This window comes from Salvelinus fontinalis, chromosome 4, assembly GCF_029448725.1.
Source record: "Salvelinus fontinalis isolate EN_2023a chromosome 4, ASM2944872v1, whole genome shotgun sequence".
In the NCBI taxonomy this organism is placed as follows: domain Eukaryota; kingdom Metazoa; phylum Chordata; class Actinopteri; order Salmoniformes; family Salmonidae; genus Salvelinus; species Salvelinus fontinalis.
The window spans coordinates 11,621,332-11,636,113 of record NC_074668.1 but is presented as its reverse complement, the minus strand read 5'-3'; positions in this window follow the sequence as shown (position 1 = coordinate 11,636,113).

The window sequence follows — 14,782 nt, the reverse complement described above, 5'->3', positions numbered from 1 at the left end:
CTCAATCAACCATTTATCGGATCATCAAGAACTTCAAGGAGAGCAGTTTAATTGTTGTGAAGAAGGCTTCAGGGCGCCCAAAAAAGTCCAGCAAGCGCCAGGACCGTCTCCTAAAGTTGATTCAGCTGCGGGATCGGGGCACCACCAGTACAGAGCTTGCTCAGGAATGGCAGCAGGCAGGTGTGAGTGCATCTGCACGCACAGTGAGGCGAAGGTTTTTGGAGGATGTCCTGGTGTCAAGAAGGGCAGCAAAGAAGCCACTTCTCTCCATGAAAAACATCAGGGACAGACTAATATTCTGCAAAGGGTACAGGGATTGGACTGCTTAGGACTGGGGTAAAGTCATTTTCTCTGATGAATCCCCTTTCCGATTGTTCGGGGCATCCGGAAAAAAGCTTGTCCGGAGAAGACAAGGTGAGCGCTACTATCAGTCCTGTGTCATGCCAACAGTAAAGCATCCTGAGACCATTCATGTGTCGGGTTGCTTCTCAGCCAAGGGAGTGGGCTCACTCACAATTTTGCCTAATAACACAGCCATGAATAAAGAATGGTACCAACACATCCTCCAAGAGCAACTTCTCCCAACCATCCAGGAACAGTTTGGTGACGAACAATGCCTTTTCCACCATGATGGAGCAGCTTGCCATAAGGCAAAAGTGATAATTAAGTGGCTCGGGGAACAAAACATCAATATTTTGGGTCCATGGCCAGGAAACTCCCCAGACCTTAATCCCATTGAGAACTTGTGGTCAATCCTCAAGAGGCGGGTGGACAAACAAAACCCCACAAATTCTGACAAACTCCAAGCATTGATTATGCAAGAATGGGCTGCCATCAGTCAGGATGTGGCCCAGAAGTTAATTGACAGCATGCCAGGGTGGATTGCAGAGGTCTTGAAAAAGAAGGGTCAACACTGCAAATATTGACTCTTTGTATCAACTTCATGTAACTGTCAATAAAAGCCTTTGACACTTATGAAATGCTTGTAATTATAAATATCCAAAGACACTGAAGTAGCAAACTTTGTGTAAATTAATATTTGTGTCATTCTCAAAACATGGCCACGACTGTAAATTATTCCATGCATCTGGTGCACAAGACGATAAGGCAGTCTTGCCTAATACTGTGAATGTCTTGGGGACATTTAGTAGCAACCACCTAGCAGACTGGGTAAGGTAACTGCTGATGGTGAAGGAGACCAGTCTACAGAGGTAAAGAGGGAGTTTTCCCAAAAGGGCTTTGTAGATGTGAAGACATACAAATGTATCTTTCTGTGCATATAAAGTGAGGTCCAACCTACTATTTGGTACAATGTGCAATAGTGGGTGAGTGACTTGGCATTTGTAATAAAGCGCAAAGATGCATGATTAGCAGAGTCCGTCCAGTCTCTATAGGATGGAGGTTGCATGCATATACAACAAGTCGCCATTATCAATTACAGAGAGAAACGTGGCCTGAACAAGCTTCTTTCTAGCAATAAGCGGGAAGTAAGCCTTATTACAAAAATAAAAACCCAATTTAAATTTAAGCTTTGTCACAAGATTATCCACATGAACTTTAAAGGACATCTTGTCATCCAACCAAATACCTAGGTATTTGTAGGATGACACGTTTTCAATGGATAAGCCACCAGATGTGACAGTGCTAATGTTCTCTGGCAGAGTTCTAGCTCTGGTAAAGGTCATGAATTTAGTTTTTTGTACATTCAAGACCAGTTTGAGACCATAAAGGGAGGCCTGCAGTGACTGAAAAGCAGTCTGGACCAGAGAAGGAGCACATGAATATATGACTGTATCATCTGCATATAGATGTAACTTTGCTGGTTGCATCCCATTTCCCAAATCATTAATAAAAATTGAGAACAACACAGGAGCTAAAATTGAACCCTGGGGCACACCTCTATTAATCTCAAGAAAGCTAGACTTGTGATTGTCAGTATATACACATTGTGTTCTGTCAGAAAGATAGTTCCTTAACCAATTTACTGCCCTTTCACTGAGCTCAATGTTACTGAGTCTAGCTAGCAACAATTCATGGTCAACTGAATCAAAGGCCTTTGATAAATCCACAAACAGAGCAGCATAATGTTGCTTTTTGTCAAGTGCATTAATGGTGTCATTTGCCACTGCCATAGCTGCAGTTGTGGTGCTGTGCCCCGATCTAAAGCCAGACTGAACCCCGCTCAGTGTGTTCTTTTCAATTAACATGTTTTTTTTTGCTAGGGATTCTAGACTTTGGCCAGGATAGGGAATTTAGAGAGAGGACGATAGTTATTAGCATCTGAGGGATCTCCTCCCTTTAGCAGCGGGAGGACATAAGCTGATTTCCAAATGCTGGGTATGGAATTGGTCAAGAGACTCAAGTTGAAAATGTGAGCCACAGGTTCAGTAATAGTTCCAGCTGCTATCTTTAAGAGGTAGGGGTCCAGGTTGTCTGGACCTGCAGACTTTTTAGTGTCTATTGCTTTTAGTGCTTTATGGACCTCAGTATAAGAAACAGGCTTTAAGTTAAAATGGTTCACATGAGGGCCTATATCTTAGTTGACTGTAACTGGAGCTTACATTAGAGGCCTGGTCCCTACCATTATCAAAAAACTGAACCAGCAGATATGAAGTGATTGTTAACAACCCCTACAATATCGGCTTTATCCTTCACTTCATTAGAATCCATCATTAAATGGTCAGGAAGGCCAGAGGATCCATTAGAACATGACACTGATTTGATTAGCTTCCAGAACTTGGTAGGGTTGTTTAGGTTGTCTGTGACTGCATTTAAATAGTAATCTGATTTGGACTTCCTGATCAATCATGTGCATTTGTTTCTTAACGCTCTGAAGGAGGCCCAGTCAACAGGAGCATTTGTATGTCTAGCTTGAGCCCAATAGATATTTCTCTTTCTACTTAATTCTGCCAGGTTATCTGAAAACCAGGGATTGTCCCTTCCACTGGTTCCATATTTCTTCACAGGGGCATGCTTAATACAAATCGACCCAAATTTCATATAAAAATATGAATCAGACTTTACTCTGTCAATATTATGGTACCGATCATGTAAGAACGTTTGCTCTTCAAACTGTCTAAAATGTATTGTAAAAATATAACAAGGTTTGGCTTTGGTCATTTGTGTATTTCTAACACAAGCAATTGCACAGTGATCACTGACATCATTACAGAATATCCCAGTCGATGGGTATTCGTTAGAATAATGTCCAATAGCGTTGATTTGTCAGGTGCTCTGGGATTCGGTCTTGTAGGCGCATTAATTAATTGAGTGAGATGCAGAGAGTCACACAGTTCTATAAAAGAGTCTGATACAGATGTAAGCATGTCCCAGTTCAAATCTCCTAAAATAATGAATTCAGAGTCATTTAACATGTGCAGGACATCAGAAAGAGAGTGTAGTGCGTCTCCCGAAGTCGAGGGCGGTCTGTAGCAGCCGACTACAGTGATGTGGGAGTCCTTAAATATGTTCATTTTAACCGCAAGCAATTCAAAATGTTTGGCTTTGGTGATCGAGAGAATTTCAGAGGTGTTAAACTCGTATTTCACATAAATTGCAACCCCTCCTCTACTCATCCGATCCGTTCAAAAAACCGTGTACCCATCAATAGAAATCCAGTTATTTGACACAGATTTCTTTAGCCAAGTTTCTGATAATGAAGCCCTCAGTCATGTCAAACCTTTTGGGAAGGCTTTGGTGTGCAATCGATGCTCGTATGCTTCTGGTAAAAACACTATGTCTTGGTTGAGATGTCACAGGATGTGACTAAGGTAAGCCTGACACGCTCACTCAGAAGACAGATTCCGCATTCAAAGTCAGAAGGAAGAACGCTGATCCATTAAGGTCCCACTAAGGATAAAGGCCGACCTTGCATCTTCTGCTGTAAATGTGGAGAGTATGGACACTTCAAACAAGACTGTGAGGGTGAAGAAAATCTGAGGAAAGTCAACAAGCGTCTCATCAGCCAGAAACGTTCAATAGGAAACTACAGTGGGACCCAGTAAAGGAGCGGCCTGACGTCTCGGTGAAGATAAGTTCCACCAAGTGCAACAAGAAACGTGAAGAAGCAAAATATATACTACTGTACCTACCGGCTTAGTGGGCCCTAGCGCTGTTGTTTCTGTACAGATTGAAGGCATCTATGCTAAAGCTTTACTAGATAGCGGGTCTCAGATCACCCTACATATCCCTTTACAACGTACTTGACGCCATTAAAGCCCATTGAACTCTTGGAGCCTTATCTCAGAGCAATACCCACCCCTATGATGGCTATTTGTTGTTGAAGTTTTCAGGATCAGTAGTAGGTGTAGCGGACACCATAGAAGCACTTGTGTTGGTTTACCAATCCCGGCCATGAAATCCCGGCCACAGTGTCTCCCGACCCCTCCTGTCTCAGCCTCCAGTATTTATGCTGCAATAGTTTGTGTCAGGGGGGCTAGGGTCAGTCTGTAATATCTGGAGTATTTCTCCTGTCTTATCCGGTGTCCTTAGTGAATTTAAGTATGCTCCCTCTAATTCTTTCTCTCTTCTCTCAGAGGACCTGAGGCTTAGGACCATGCCTCAGGACTACCAGGCCTGATGACTACTTGCTGTCCCCAGTCCACCTGGTCGTGCTGCTGCTCCAGTTTCAACTGTTCTGCCTGCAGCTATGAAACCCTGGCCTATTCACCGGACGTGCTACCTTGTCCCGGACCTGCTGTTTTCGACTCTCTCTCTCTCTACCGCACCTGCTGTCTTTAACTCTGAACGATCGGCTATGAAAAGCCAACTGACATTTACTTCTGAGGTGCTGACCTGTTGCACCCTCTACAACCACTGTGATTATTATTATTTGACCCTGCTGTTCATCTATGAACATTTGAACATCTTGGCTATGTACTGTTATAATCTCCAAAGGCCGTATGATCCTTAGGGAGATCCACAACCTGAGAGATTTGATAGAATGTTGTTGAACATGCTTGGAACACTGGATCTAAAGTGAGAGCAAATTGAGTCAGCATATTGGACGTCTTGTACATTCATACGATTGCACTCTGAATGAATCAACTGGATACTTTCTGTACTTTCTCATGTTTGGTCGTGAAGGAAGGTTACCTATAGACTTGTTCTTCAGAGTCTCAAGTGATGGAGCATCAGAGAAGACTTACCTGAACTACGTGTCAGACATGAGGAAAGAGTTGCAAGCTGCATACAAACTCGCAGAGACCACATCTGACAAACAGAACAAAGGGAACAAACAAAGATATGATCAGAATATTCACTATTACCATCTTATGCCTGGAAACAGAGTCCTGTTACGGAATCTAGGACTGAAAGGAAAGCACAAGCTGGGGGATCGCTGGGCTTATGTTGTTGAAAGACAAAATGCCAAACTTACCTGTGTTCCGGTTTAAACCAGAGAACGGAGATGGACCCATCCAAATCCAGAAAGGACAGAAAGTATGCTGAGAACCAGTGTCTGATGTTGAACCAACACTGAGTTGAAGTACCCTTAAAAGAAAGACGTAAAAAAGAAGCAGACCGACGTGAATTCGAACAATCCTGAAAGCAGCACTTCAAGTGGAGAAGTGAATAATCCAGAGAAATCTGAAGATCTTGAAGATGTCGATTCAGAGAACGAAGACATTGGAGTGTGGTATGATCGACTTGACACAAACTGTCAAGAAAAGAAGATAAAGAAATGAATGAAACTTATAGTTTGGACTTGGACATTACATGGAATATGATGACTGGAAAACCTGAGGCGAGATCAGGAGAAGAAAAATAAACGGGAGTCCACTGAAGAAACAAATAAAGCTTAAAGAAGCAACAGAAACAACTGAAACTGAGGAAACATATAGAACAAATGAGGATGAAACAAATGAGGTTAAGAAATCTGTTTCAGTTGAAGACAACTCAGAAGAAATGAAGGAAGCAGAAGCAGAGATAAGATGATCTCTAAGAACTAAGAAAGCTCCTACACTACTGACCTGTGATACACCTGGAGTTCCTAGTGTGGTGTCTGTTCCTATAGTGAGACATATCACCTCCATATACAAGTGGATTGGATAGTATTATGTGTAGGCCTATCCCTTATGCCCTTTGAGTTATTCTAAGAAACAGAACAGAAGGATTCACACATTTCCTGTGTTTGTACGTACTATGTTCTTTACCCTGGTTTACTTGTCATGAGGACATGCCTATTTTTTGGGTAGGGGGAGTGTGTAATACCTTGTTAAAAGAAGTATTTAGAACTATGGTTTAAGTAATAATAATATGTATATTTTGTATACCTTGTATACATTTGAATCAGATTTGTTTTATTTTCATAAGATCTACATTTTACTACAGCATTCGTTATTGGGCCTATGCTGGTTAAATGATTATGTACTGTTACTTTAAATATGTTGGGATAGTATTGTGTTCACTTGAAGGGTGTGTGCCTGTTTGGGCCAGTCAAGTTGGACTATGGGTGGTGTCCAGAGGGCGTCACAGGTTTTTTCTGTTGTTGCTTAGGAGACAAAAAATGGGAAAACATTTTGTGTACTAAATAAGTTTTTTCCTGAATTGGTTTTAACTGCGCCCTACTTTACCTTAAATAAAGAAAATGTATAGTTTAACTTAGCAATCGAGTCGTCTCAATTCGCTTGCTGCTTGGGTGGATGGATGAAGGTTCCAGTTGCTTTGGGAGCTAGTTTGGGTTCGACGGATCGGGAGCTGAGGAGGATGGTTTGGTTTTCGGATACATGCAGGGCACTTTCTGACAATTGGATTATGAATAGGCAACGTCCTTGGAACTAATGGTTTCAAGGGGGTTTGTATGAACCCGTGAGTAACTGTGGGGTTAGTCTAATGTTCCAAAGGTGCCAATGACCATTTTCAGTTTAGCAACCGGGTTTAGGTTTAGGCTATTAAAATTGTATTGTATCATGTGTGTTGCAGATTGTTTGCTAGTCCAACAACACAGCAAGAGAAGCAATCTGTGTGTGGGAGATCTTCACCTCGTACTTCTTCGAAGAGGGTGCTGTACCCTGGCAACACCATAGACTACACTGCACAACCACAGGCTCTTTTAAAAAAACTTGTTCAGGATCGGTGTTGGTTGAGCAAACGTAGGCTAATGTGATTAGCATGTGGTTGTAAGAAACAAAAACAATTCCCAGGACATAGACATATCTGATTTGGACAGAAAGCTTAAATTCTTGTTAATCTAACTGCACTGTCCAATTTACAGTAGCTATTATAGTGAAATAATACCATGCTATTGTTTGAGGAGAGTGCACAATTATGAACTTGAAAATGCATGAATTAAACAATTAGGCATATTTGTGCAGTCTTGATACAACATTTTGAACAGATATGCAGGATTTCACTGGATCACTCTAAAACTTTGCACATACAGTGCTGCCATCTAGTGGCCAAAGTTTAAATTGCTCCTGGGCTTGAATAATTCGTTATAATTCGTTGCATTTCAAAGATGATGGTACAAAAAAATACACAAAAACGTTTTTCTTTTCTTTGTATTATCTTTTACCAGATCTAATGTGTTATATTCTCCTACATTCCTTTCACATTTCCACAAACTTCAAAGTGTTTACTTTCAGATGGTATCAAGAATATGCATATCCTTGCTTCAGGGCCTGAGCTACAGGCAGTTAGATTTGTGTGTCATTTTAGGTGAAAATTGAAAAAAAAGGGTGGATCCTTAAGAGGATCTATAGAGTGTTGTTCCATTTACTTAGCTGTGTCAACTGCAGTTATTCAAATCCCAGTTTCTCTCCCTTTGATTTCTACTTTTCAGGTGAGTGTGCTGTTTAGGTCAGGGTGATGTCTGTACAAAAACAAAACATGCTATTTTAAGTCACCCATATTGAAATTTTTTTTTACAATTAGACACCCTATTACACACTCATGTATCAATCTGATTAATGTGTTGTGCAGTAAGCAGGCTCAGGTGTATAACTGTGGCTCCTTCCACCTTCAAAGAATAGGCAGAGGACCAACCATGGAGAATAGTAAGATACTTCATTATTTCTATTACTACGCTATATTGTTTGTCCTTGTGTGTCTGTGCATGTTTTCAGTATAAAGTACTCTTCAGCCACTTAGTGTGGACACCGGGTGAGGCCACACACACAGATTCCTTTTGAACACTGTCTCTTTAACTACCTTATATTCTCAATATTAGTCTCTCTCCTTCACTTCACCCCTCTTCCCCCTAAATCCTCTAGGTTATATCAGCTGTGTCGGTAAACCCCTCCTGCATCTGAACTGGCTACACAGAGGGCACAGCATGAGCAGAGGTCACTTGGTCAGGTCAACAGGAAATATTATTAAAGAGATGCTTTAGATAGAGATGTAGTAGTCCCAGAGTTAATGATCCAAGGTCAGTTTTGCATTTCACCTCCTGATGATTATGATGACTGACAGTGTTAGAATAAAATATTTTTAAAAACAAGGCTTCAGCATGCTCTCTCTCTCCATCCGTTTCTCATCTGCAGATATGTTTTGATGTGAGAGAGGATGCCAACTCCCAGTCCCATCATCGCCACCTCACCGGCTCTTAAGATAACCTTCGGGCTGACTGGGAGCCCAAGGCTGATTAGGAGGCGTTGGATCACTACTGGCTGTAAGTGAACGAGTGATGCGCGTTTGGAGCAATACTGGCTGCTGTATCCAAGGCTCAGCCAATCGTTCACATAACAACAGAATGCAGCGCAGCACGAGACTGAAGAAAGAAGAGACAACCAACTTACTAGTTACAGCATCAGCGTGCGCTCTGGAAAGGCAGCTTTTGAATACTGGGCACGGAACCCAAGATAAGAGAGACTGGTGTGAGAGACAGTGGCCTGACCATAGAATTAGGAATTAGAATACTATTAGGACATAGCCTGACAGCAGATCACAGAAAATAGTCATTTTCCAATGGAAATTGATCTGAGGCCTTTGCGGGCTGCCAGTTGCCCATCCCTGACCTAGAGTCCTGAAATTCTGTGCATAATTCCCTCTTGTCACAGGGAACAAATTTTCCTCAAGGACCCACAAGGTTTGCCATGATGGATTTTCTGCCATTTTGAATTTTTGAAAACACTTAAATGACATCTCCTCCAGAACCACAGGGCCGATCTGGATGACACTTGATAATGGCATCTATGGACCAATGTCTTTCAACAATATTTTCCAGGCTAGTATGTCAAACAACTGACCAATAAACATTCATGTGGGCGTAGTCTGGTACATAAATGCATATAAATCAGACAAGGATATTTGTACTGTAACCAAACTTGGTACTTACCATCCAAACCCTGTCAAGATTGAACATATGCAAGCACATTTGGATTGACCACACGGTGGCGCTACAACAGGCACATATTTTTCTCGATCTGTTTGATGCAGTGTTGAAATTGAAAACCTCTGGTTGTAGCGTTGTGTTGATGTGCGTCCCATTTGAGGTCTGGATTGTGATTCTCAGGATTTTGTGTGGTGTCAAAATATTTGTAACTAATTGTTGTAACTATTACTTTGTTTTTTCCCCTGTTATTCAAAGGTGCTGTCAGGAGAAACACTTTCGCATCCAAGGCTGCAGATGGAGAGACGGAGAAGTTCGTCATAAGGTGGCTGCAGCATGCACCAGACAGAGACTGAGGCAGAAAGGAGAGGAGAGGACCAAACACAGCAAGGAAAGGGCAGATAGACCCAGAGAAACATAGATACATCTACATACACACATACAAACTGACACGCTAATCACGTTCATTTGCATTGCACAGACCAAACTACAGTAACATTAAGACGAGGTACAGGGCCGGCCCGCTCATTAGGAAGGCCGCCTATGGCAGAAGATTGACGAGGGTGGCATTTTCTGCCCAAGACGCGCTTCCAACAATACATAAAACATCACTTAATTCTGCCCAAAAACAATACAAATGTTCTCAAACATAGACGTCTATAAATGAGGCCTTTTCAACTTTTATTCAGAACCGAAAATTGACCTTATTTCAACGTCTGGAAAATCCACATTTTCAACATCCGGAAAATAAGTACTTTCAATGCCTGGAAAATATGTATTTTCAACTTTAATTCAGAACCTAAAGTTAATCTAAATTCAACATCTGGAACAATACGTATTTTAGACGTCTTTTCAATGTAATTTTGCTTACTGGGACTATTCTAGTAGGGGCTGCAATTTTGTTGTCTTGCTTAGGGTAGCAGAATGGCCAGGACCGGCCCTGACGAGGTAGCCAGATTTCAGACAGGACACACACTGCAGTTAGCTACGCTACATTTCCTCAACTAAGAACAACCAAGACCACAACACAAACCATAGCTGAGAAAACATTTTTGTTGTTGTTAAGTAACAGTAATGTTGAACCGCATATGGTAAATTGTTGAACCCCAAATGCACAAGTAAACAGAACGTCAGTTGTGCATGCAGGTAGCCTAGTGGTTAGACCGTTGGGCCAGTAACCAAAAGGTTGCTGGATCGAATCCCTGAGCTGACAAGGTAAAAATCTATTGTTCTGCACCTGAGCAAGGCAGTTAACTCACTGTTCCCTGGGTGCTGTGGATGTTAATTAAGTCAGCCCCCTGCACCTCTCTGATTCAGGGGGATTGGGTTAAATGCGGAAGACACGTTTCTGTTGAATGCATTCAGTTGTACAACTGAGTAGGTATCCCCCTTTGCCATGCTTACCAGACTGACAGCATTGCTGTTTCAAACACTTGTCATAAACTCCCTCTCCTGCTGTCTAGACATTTATAATCCAAATGTGTGCTGACTGATCAACACAGTGTCAAATTACTTTTCAGTGTGCTCACAGAAAATATGAAATTGCCATCCACAAGTAAAACGTAGTCGGGGCTCCACACGCTGCACCAGGTTAAAACAACCAACATCCAAATCATTGCTTGCTTACGTGACTTGCTGTGTGTCAGCCTGGTCTCATAGACTAGACATAACATAGTAAATCCGGGACACTTAAATTATTATATGTTACGTTTGATATGGTTACAGGGCTGTCCCCTTTCTGTATCCCAAGTGATCCACTGAGGTGGATGACTATGATACAGTATATTCACGGTTATAACTCACCTTGGCGAGTTTGAGAACAGCTCATCCATATTTCTTGCTCCTGTAGTCATCTAGCCAGCTACATTGTGTATTCATATAGTAAATATTTGCTTCAGTCTTTGTTTCCTTGCTCTTGGCAATTTGCTTTGAGCAATGATCAGTAGGATTATGAGCTGGGATCTTATCAATAAATAAAACGCACAACATTGTGAGAGTTCACAAGGAGAGCATGTGTTATGCTGTATTATAAACTGGGTGGTTCGAGCCCTGAATGCTGATTGGCTGAAAGCTGTGGTATGTCAGACTGTATACCACAGGTATGACAAAACGTTTATTTTTATTCTTCTTATTACGTAACCAGTTTATAATAGCAATAAGGCACCTCAGGGATTTGTGGTATATGGCCAATATACCACTGTTAGTGGCTGTGTCAAGGCATTCCACATTTGGCTGTATATATTTTTAGATATAGGCCTATTGTAAATGTGTATTGTTGCATTGTCTTTATTGCAACAAAAAAAAAGAGTACAAATATAACTTGAAGCTACACATTATTGACAGAAGTAATGAACAGTCCATTGATCAGTACAGCAATTGATAAAACAGGACTATGTTAAAACACAAGTGGTTCTGAGCTTTTGCCAGTATTACACAGGTAAGCTAACAGCTAGCAGACATATCTGTCTCCAACACACTACCTGTTATGTTGGGCACCTACTAACCAAAAAAGGATGTCATGATATTTTATTGAAATGACATGTATTGCTATAATAAAGGTTTAAGGAAATACAGCCATGCACCAGATCACTACAAGACAAAACAGCTCAATCATGCCTGATGGTCTTGTAAGTGTTAAGCGGAGCAACACCGTGGAACCCAAGAGCAGACTCAGATGAGGAAACAGGGATGAATGAACCAAAATATTTGTTACACAGAGAGATATGGAGTGCAGATCCTGGGAAGCTCAGATGAGTTGCAGAAAAACCAGATGTGGAGACTGAGGTTGGAGTTGGCTGAGTTGAACAGGGTAAACAGATCCTGAGGGGAATCCAAGGTAGTGATGGTGAGTAAAATCCAGAGCAAGGTAGTTGGGTGTGAGATGTGGAACAGGAGACAGAGAGAGCGGTAACTGCAATGAGAGGATAAATGGTGTGAGGCAGGAAAACAGGCACAACAGCCTAACAGGCACTTGCGTAATCATACAAGGCTAGAATAATAACTGACTGAGCAGAGATTACAATCTGGCAGAGTGGAAATGGCAGGACTGAGTATTTGTAGAGGTCTTGATTATGGAACGAGTTGCAGCTGGAAGGGATTTGCTCTGACTCCAGCACACCTGTCTCCAACCACACAATCACACAGAGAGGGAGAGAGAGAGAGAGAGAGAGTACTGGGGGAGTAACTGCTGGTTAAGAAGACACCGGATGAACACCAGAGGGCGTAGCAGGAGCAGATGTGACAGTAAGTATAAAAGCTAAGCTAGCTTTCATTTCATTTATTTTTAAAAAGCTTTAAAAGGTAGCTTAATGGGATTATGTCTTACTGTAATGTGTGAAGAATCCAATACTTTACCTTGCATGCGGTACAAATCACATTGTGGAAGCACCTCCTTTATGAGTATGAACTAGGCTATTTGAGAAGGTTTGAATCCTAAGCAACCTACCTACACATAGTTTGAAGTACAATACCAACATAGCTACTATAGTAGGTCAAAGCTGTGTGCTGAAAAACCTTGGTAGAGCATGGGTGGAATAGACATTGTGGTGCTTGTGAATTTCCTTCCTTTTTCGGCTTCAGACCAATGCCTATTCTCACTTAATTTTGTATTATATACAACTAGGTAGAGTGAGCATAGAGCTATAAGAGAATTAGTAGATATACAAATATACTGTGGGTAATACTCAGTGGATATACAGTGGATGTACAAATGTGCAGTATCAATATGAATATCTAAATGCAGAGCGATGAACAAAAGTGCAAATGCAGTATAGCGCAGTTATTTTTGTGTAGGCTAGCGTTTAGAGAATGCTTGATGCAGTGTGCAGCATAGAGTGCATAGTCCAGAGGATCTTTTCAGGTGGTGTGGTTTTGGTCATGAGTGACCTGAACTGCCTGCCAGAGGCTCATTTCTTTCTTCTTTCCTGCACGCTTCCTTGCTCTGGAGCCAGGTGCATGACCCTCTGCAGACAGAACAATGCGTTGCAGTTTGCCCTTGCAGCGGGCAGACGCAGACCCAAACCAGAATGTGATGGAGGAGGTGAGGATGGACTCAACGATTGATGCGTAAAACCGGGTCAGGCTTGAAGTAGGTAATACATGTATCTGCTGGTGTGTGCCTTCTTGGTGACTGCTGTGATGTTGCCTTCTTGGTGACCGCTGTGATGTTGCCTTCTTGGGGACCGCTGTGATGTTGCCTTCTTGGGGACCGCTGTGATGTTGCCTTCTTGTTGACCGCTGTGATGTTGCCTTCTTGGTGACCGCTGTGATGTTGCCTTCTTGGGGACCGCTGTGATGTTGCCTTCTTGTTGACCGCTGTGATGTTGCCTTCTTGGTGACCGCTGTGATGTTGCCTTCTTGGTGACTGCTGTGATGTTGCCTTCTTGGTGACCGCTGTGATGTTGCCTTCTTGGTGACTGCTGTGATGTTGCCTTCTTGTTGACCGCTGTGATGTTGCCTTCTTGGTGACCGCTGTGATGTTGCCTTCTTGGTGACTGCTGTGATGTTGCCTCCTTGGTGACTGCTGTGATGTTGCCTTCTTGGTGACCGCTGTGATGTTGCCTTCTTGGTGACTGCTGTGATGTTGCCTTCTTGGTGACTGCTGTGATGTTGCCTTCTTGGTGACTGCTGTGATGTTGCCTTCTTGGTGACTGCTGTGATGTTGCCTTCTTGGTGACCGCTGTGATGTTGCCTTCTTGTTGACCGCTGTGATTTTGCCTTCTTGGTGACCGTTGTGATGTTGCCTTCTTGGTGACTGCTGTGATGTTGCCTTCTTGGTGACCGCTGTGATGTTGCCTTCTTGGTGACTGCTGTGATGTTGCCTTCTTGTTGACCGCTGTGATGTTGCCTTCTTGGTGACCGTTGTGATGTTGCCTTCTTGGTGACTGCTGTGATGTTGCCTTCTTGGTGACTGCTGTGATGTTGCCTTCTTGGTGACCGCTGTGATGTTGCCTTCTTGGTGACCGCTGTGATGTTGCCTTCTTGGTGACCGCTGTGATGTTGCCTTCTTGGTGACCGCTGTGATGTTGCCTTCTTGGTTGTCCTCCCACTTGAGGTTGTGGGAGATTATGGTCCCCAGGAATTTTTATGATGAGTTCCAAGTTATTGCGACTGCACCAGTAGTCTTTAGTCATCCTGATCTCACACGTTCACATTCCATTTCGCTACACGGGTCATCCTGATCTCGCACGTTCACATTCCATTTCGCTACACGGGTCATCCTGATCTCACACGTTCACATTCCATTTCGCTACACGGGTCATCCTGATCTCACACGTTCACATTCCATTTCGCTACACGGGTCATCCTGATCTCGCACGTTCACATTCCATTTCGCTACACGGGTCATCCTGATCTCGCACGTTCACATTCCATTTCGCTACACGGGTCATCCTGATCTCGCACGTTCACAGTCCATTTCGCTACACGGGTCATCCTGATCTCACACGTTCACATTCCATTTCGCTACACGGGTCATCCTGATCTCACACGTTCACATTCCATTTCGCTACACGG